Here is a 7,016-nt window from a genome sequence, read left to right on the forward strand (position 1 = left end):
AGGAATGGTGGGCTGGCATTCCACCATTCACGAGTAGGGCCCAAAAAAATTCCTGCATCTTGCAGAGATGGAAGAGGTATAATAGTATCTGATATGTATATGTTGTGGATCGTCAAGTGCCCGTCTGTTTGGACAAATGCCACCCGATCGCCGTTACAACCCACCCAGTGCATGGGTCCATGTCCATCCAGTTCCTCCTTGGTATGGATAAATGCTGGAACTGTCGGCTTGTCTAATGGCATCAGCAACGCGTGAATGCCCTGCAAATAGGATTTGTTTTAAAATTGTCTATGCATGCAAGGTATTCGACAGAATGAAGAGCGGATTGTGCAGAACTGACGCACAGATGCAATGGATAAATAAAGCAATTCCGAAGAGTACATGTGCATAGTGAAGGCAGCAAACCTTACAGTACTCCCAAATTAGGTGATGATGTTGAGTCTAAATATATGCATGATGTTTGGCAGTAAGAAAAATTGATTGAAAAAACACAAGCTGAAAGAGATGAGTAAATAAATAAAAACTCTTACAGTATTGTCGCGGTCGTCTGGCCATGTCTCGGGGTCGCAGTGGAGCAGGCTCGGTACACCGAACGGAACCTTATGCGCTCCGCGGATGGCATGCCGCATGCCGATCATGCCTCGAGCGAGGCGACCGGTCTTGAGGATATCCGCCCGCTAGGCTATGTTCTCCACCAGTGGGTAGTGGAGGTTGCCCCACCCCATGGACTGGTGGTAGCAATCAGGAATCTCCTCAACCTTACGCTTCTGCTTCGTTGGAGTCGGTAATCTAATGCAAGGGAGAGAGGGGTGAATGGGAGAAAGAGACAGAAGAGGGTTTTTTTTTGGAGAAGATGCAGTAGTACTACGATACTAGGAGGTGGAGATGCGGGGCATATGTTTCCGGGGGAGAGGAACCACTATTTCCCTTCTACGGAGTAAAAAAAATAACCGCACTTGCTCATTAGAACTTGGGGCGGGGATATAGTGGTAACAGATTCCGAGGTATTGACCAACTTTCCCTCACCTTGACCCCACGTGGTTGTGACCCGAGATAATTTTCTTTTTGATGAACCCGATATACTTATTATAGTACTAAAATAGTACAAGTATATACCTTGTATATACCAATATTATTATTTTAAGGACTTTTGTTCCATGAGCAACAACTTCCCCCACTCCGCTCATCCGAAATCCTAGCCCCTCCAACTTCAAGGACCAATCGACATAGCTATGGCCTTCTAATTTGGCTCAAGTCGCCGCACACATAGCCCTCCCGCCGACAAGGAATAGGAGCATCAGCCCTTTCGTCGCTTGTTGCTATACATAATCATATGCAGTACCATATATATTTCAAATTTCCATATCAAAAAATAGTTCAAATCTGACTTTTAACATCTCAAGCTAAACCCTCGCTTGGTCTTAAACATAAGCATACCATAGTTCTACTTTTGTCTTCACCAAACAACAGAACACAATGTGTTCATCACAACATAGCCAACCGGAGTACCTAGTAGTGTAACTAGAGAAGTGAACCTATAGTTGACCAAGCCTTCAACTTTAACACAATAATACCTCCACATTATGTGTTGAGGAGCCACACCCATATATTTAAGAGTACCATCATGTAGACCACAAATGCATCAATGAAGAGAGGGGTATTACTTATAGACCACCTCTTTACAAAATAGTTGTAATTAGTAGACCACAAGTGCCTCGTTCATTAGCTATGAAATTACATACTATCGTAGCTACAATGGCTGCGGGACTGTTTCATAATTAAACATCACACTTGTTCCAATCCGGGCGTTGGTGAAGTTTGGGATGAACCAAAGCGGTGTCTTTACCAGGTACCTATCTTTTTTTGTTTTGCATGTTTTCTCCAAGGCGTTGGTTTGGAAACCAACGGCGCAATCTTCACGATTCGGACCGAATCGGCATATTTCGTGCAGTGCGAATTGCGAAGCCATGCTTCATTAGGCAAGGTGTAGACACAATTTCTTCTCGTCGGACATCCCGGGACAACATCTCGCACCGCCTAATGGCAGCATAATCGGATAGTTCACTCCAAGGAAAAGAGAATATTCTCCAAGGTCATCCATCTTTTCCCATGGAATACCTTCATTTAACTTACTAGTGTCCTTCGTGAACACCAGGCAACCAAACCCGAAGCATAGTTGCCAACGGTGCGACCATGATGAACATGACGATCGAAGCGATATGGCACACTTTACATGAATATTCCCTTTCATCAAAGAATGCCCGATGTATGGATCAAGAAGTCTAGAACCATCTATAGATCTTGCTAACCACCACACACCATAATCGACCTCGTGATCATGGCCAAGAGCATCATCAAGTGCACACCGCCATTCAAACACAATGGATGGTGGCTCTACGATCAGCGGAGGACCTGCTTGAAAACGAAATTACTGTTAAGAAGGGCATGTTTGGTTTGCACAAATCAAAACGTAAGAATTGGGAAAACGCATTAGGATTCAGATGGGATGATATAATGTCATTTCCATTCAATAATACAAAGATATTGGTGTATTTGAGTACATCACATGGGAAACCAAAGGATTCATTTCAAGAAGTTCAAGTAGAGGTCCAAATCCAACATAATTCAATATGAGAATAAAACTCCTAATTATACAATCCTCAAATTTTTCTATGGTAATCATCTCGAATAAAAAGTCTAAATACCAATGAAATTTCATCCGAAGCAAATATGCCCCAAGTCGGATCAGTCGAGGTTCGAAAATTAATAAGTTTGTGCATTAAAATTATCTTTACAGCCATGAATAATGAAGCTCATCATACACCACGTCCGGAGGAAAATTACCAGCTTGCTGAGGTTTCCATGTGTGAACAGTGCCAGTATGAGTTGTGGCAAACACAAGCCCATTGTGGAGAATTGCATTGCTGTAATTGTAAAAGATGTGGGACTTGGGCTCTGTAAGAACCGTCCATTCGTAATCAGCGCCGTAAAGGAGGGCAACTCTGAAGTCAAAAATAGCAACAAGAGAGAAATTTGTGTACCCCCAAAGTAATTTGTGGGAACTTGGCAAATATATATCTTGTGAAATATAATAGCACGAAGGTTGTGGTGGTATATATTTGGAATGTGGGTGGTTTCAAACAGACACGGAGAGGAATTTCACGGCGAGTGTAGACGTTGACAAGTTTCCATTTGCAAGCAGGAAAGCCGGTGTCAACCATGGCAACCCAATCTCCATTGGCACCTACCCACCGCTTACCCGTGCACCGTCTGGCATCACGGTGTCGCAGAGAACCTGTCGAGCGGCGTGAGCTTGCAATCCCGTGCTACCTTCGTCGGGTGAGAATGAAGAAGACATGGGAGCCCAAACGGGAGAGAAATGATAGAGTTGCACTATCATTTGCGAGTCGAAAAATAGTTTGGACGAACCGACGAGGCTCGCGGCGGTGATGACGTCGCATCTTGTTACGAGTTCTTCAAGGAGACCTTCGGAAAAGACCTTCGAAACTGTTCGTAGTCATCATTTTCCTTGTTCGATGCCGCCATCGCAGTAAGGTGGGGTGGGTCTATGAGGTTTGGGTTCAACCGATTGGAGTTTAATTTGGGTTCGATGGCGGCAGGTGGGGGAAGATGAAGAACGGAGGCTCTCAAACCGGGCGGTGGAATTGATTCTAAAGCCGCATGGCGGCCAGACCGGCGCGTGCTATGGAAGGTGGTCGATTGGAGAGTGGGTGCGGGCGGGGCGGAGGTAGACAATGGAGGTGAACCGAAATAGGGCAGGTGGGGGCGGGCGCTTGACTTCGCTCCTCTACACTCTACAGCATCTCCTCCTGTTTCTTGGAAAGTGTATAGACCCATAATAAAAAGTCACTGTTCCCTCTGAAAAGGTGAAGAACAAGTCACTGGTCTAACGTGCAAATTTGGACATCCCAAGCTCTGTGTTGTCATGTCAATTCAATGTCCATGGCAGTATTTTGAATTTTGCGTGACCAAAAGAAGTACGCCTTGGCCTTTCACAATCGGGGTTTCTTAGAGCATCCACAACGTGTAGCCAAAAGTGGTTCCATATTTGATTTTTGGCTTTTGGAACTAGTTCCATACATTGTAGAGGTAGTTCCAAAACCAGAAAAATAGGGAACCGGAGCAAGTAGATGCTCCGATGCCAAATTTCGCTTTTGGCATTTCGAACTAGTTCCCTACATTGTGAGAGTAGTTCCATATTGGCTTTATGTGTCGTTTTAGCTTGATGGCGGGACCCATGTTATAAATATTTGGAACCACTACATTGTGGAGCTATTTCTATATTTCACACCAAAGCCAAATTCACCATTGTGTCAGATTTGGCAATAGCAACATTGTGGATGCCCTTAGAGCATCCACAAGGTGTAGCCAAAAATGGGGTGCGGGCGCAACTAGTTGCGGAATATCCCCTCTCGATGGTTAGCTGAATGGATTCTTTATCAAATGTGGGCTCACTTCCTTTCTGACAAGCGATGCTCTACGTTGTGACCTCGGTGCCTCAAAACTTTTATTTGGGATCGGTGGTGACGTGTTACCAAGTAGTTAAAGGCACATCATGTAACCCCAAAACCAAATAGCTTGGCGATTGTAGATACTGTGGGGATATATTTACCTGGAGTGAAGCACACCGTCTTCTCAAGGGAACTGAGTGTCAACGCTTATTTCTGGTGCCCTCCTGGTCTAGTCTTGCAAGAGATTCATCAGTCTGGTCTCTCGTTTCCCTCACCTACAAAGAGATAGTAATAGTTCATGGAGTGATATTCATATCCTGAAGCTACATAAAGCTGCAACTTCAAAATTGAATCATAATAGGAGAAGTGACGCCTCATCATGGATCTTTTCAGAACTTTGACCTCTTCATTTCCATCTTCTAGTGCAGGTATACGGTCAACAAGTCCATCACCATCCTACATATAAATAAAGATGTCAATCAAACCAACAGTACATGCATATAATCTTCTCAAAAGATCTTTGCAGAGTAAACAAACAGGTAGTATGATGTACTATTGAGAGCAGGGCACCATGCATGTGTATATTTCTTAACAAAAAGAGATTTGTTTTTGCCGATGTACTGATCTGCTGCCAAAAGGTAGAATAAATGCCAAGATAAAAGTAAAGAAATGAATATAGTAGTCTCTGTCACTAATCACTTTGTTATTCCAAATATTTTGTGAAGTTGTAACTTTAAGAACACGTCTGACAATGTTAATGAAAAGAAAGGATTGTCAATACTAATATGCTGATTCGGTGCTATCCATATGCCCATGTTCTCACAGGATCTGTTACGCTGCAGAATTACATAGTCAGATACAAGAGTGTGCAAGGCTGCAGCCTCATATCAGAGAATTGTGATTTAAAAACAACTAGGAAACAGCAAGTAAATTAACGCGTGTTGTAAGTTGGAAGTAAATACTCCATTGTTCAGTCTAATGGAACTTGGTACTCTCTCCATTGCTCAGACTAGGCCGTATTAACTTTGACAAGGACTAAGACTAGCGTTTCTGAAATTGAGTGAACATCTGATATTTTTACAACTATTCACCTAAAATTAATGAGTTGTCTGGCTTCACTAATAGTAAAATTATTGCATGTACAGTTACACATAGACATGCGTTTTTACTAGTGAATTCAGAGCAGATGAATAAGGGAAGGGAAAGGAGAATTAACCTGGTACAAGTATGTATTTTCGGACAGGGAAATCAATCGGAACATGTTGTGGGCATGCCCTCTGCAACTTGGGTCGCAGAACAGAACAAGCCCACAAAAAAGAAACATGTGACAAGGAAATCAATCGGAAGAGCTATTCCAGTGTATAGATTGCAGAACTAAGGCAATATCATACAAAGCAGTCGATGGATTACTGGCCTGAATAAACGACTGTACTCACACGGGATGCAGTGGACGAGAGTGGCCGGGCCTTGGGGACGGAAGGGAACAGATCGAGCCTTCAAAAGGAACCAGGATGAGGGGAATGGATTTCGCGGGGCGAAGGGGGGGATGGCGTGGTAGTGGGCGTCTCGGAGATGGATGGGGCGCGGTGGTTATTGGTAGTGGGGGATAGTGGGCGTCTCGGAGGTGGAGGGCAGTGGGGGCGGCGGTGGGATGGAGGCGCGGTGGTGGCCGTCGGGGGCGACTCAGCTGTGTAGATGAGTTTTTTTAGGGGGAGGTTGACTTGGAGAACAGATTAATTGGAGGGCCAATATATAGGAGGTGTTAATGGAGGGAAAATTCCATGTTAGCGGGAATGGCTAAAAAATTCCCTCCACTTGTTTCCTCTTGACCAAAATAACCAGATTTAAAGAGGAAAAGGATTTACTCTTTTTTCCGGAAAAAAACCCTTAGATTTATTGGTCAACCTAGCAGAATAGCCAGCCCTAGAAAGAAACTTCAAGTCTAGATCCCTCCTTAGACGAGGCTTGAGGATTAAAACGCAAAGGAAAGCCGGAGAAGGGGTAACGACGGGTATGCCCATGACATGATATGTAGAGGGAAATTATTTTGAATTGAATGGAATTTAAGATACAGTACAAAGCAATTTTTCTTTGAATTAAGACAAAAAACCTCCATATTACAGAACATATTTAGAATTGTTTGAAGGCTCTCCAACTAATGTGCAAATTAAGATGTTCTTACGTTTTTTCCTAGAACCCCCGATAGCAATCCTATATATTAAGATAGGGTGAGAACAAGTTTACAAGACACAAGCGCCACAAGTGCTAAAGTCCATACCCACTGCACTCCCGGAGAAAAGAACGCGGCAACGGGTTTTCCTTCTCATGTCGATGGGGCTAGGCTTGATGTATGTCTTCTTGCCAACATTATCTTTCTAATATGCTCCAACATTGTGCATTTGTGTCAGGATTATTTGTCTAAAGAACACACAAAGTTTGGATCCGGATGCATTTATATAAAGAATATAGTTACACGTTTAATACTAGGCCAAGACAACCACACACTTGGCGGGGCTGCGCGTCACTTTGTTGGTGTCACGCCAA

At 43.7% G+C, this 7,016-nt stretch overlaps 1 long non-coding RNA gene across 2 annotated transcripts; it reads right to left on the bottom strand.

The window, feature by feature from the left end:
* Positions 1-2,281: 2,281 nt before the first annotated feature.
* LOC127313261 (uncharacterized) lies at positions 2,282-6,200 on the bottom strand. Of its 2 annotated transcripts, none has more exons than XR_011748878.1 (4): positions 5,689-6,200; positions 4,875-4,928; positions 4,634-4,747; positions 2,282-2,412 (listed from the first exon to the last, which is right to left on the bottom strand). It is a non-coding gene; the product is annotated as an uncharacterized lncRNA (long non-coding RNA). The 2 variants fall into 2 exon arrangements; XR_011748879.1 differs by having other exon boundaries at positions 5,909-6,199.
* Between the last annotated feature and the right edge of the window lie 816 nt (positions 6,201-7,016).

This window comes from Lolium perenne, chromosome 7 (genome assembly GCF_019359855.2).
Source record: "Lolium perenne isolate Kyuss_39 chromosome 7, Kyuss_2.0, whole genome shotgun sequence".
In the NCBI taxonomy this organism is placed as follows: Eukaryota; Viridiplantae; Streptophyta; class Magnoliopsida; order Poales; family Poaceae; genus Lolium; species Lolium perenne.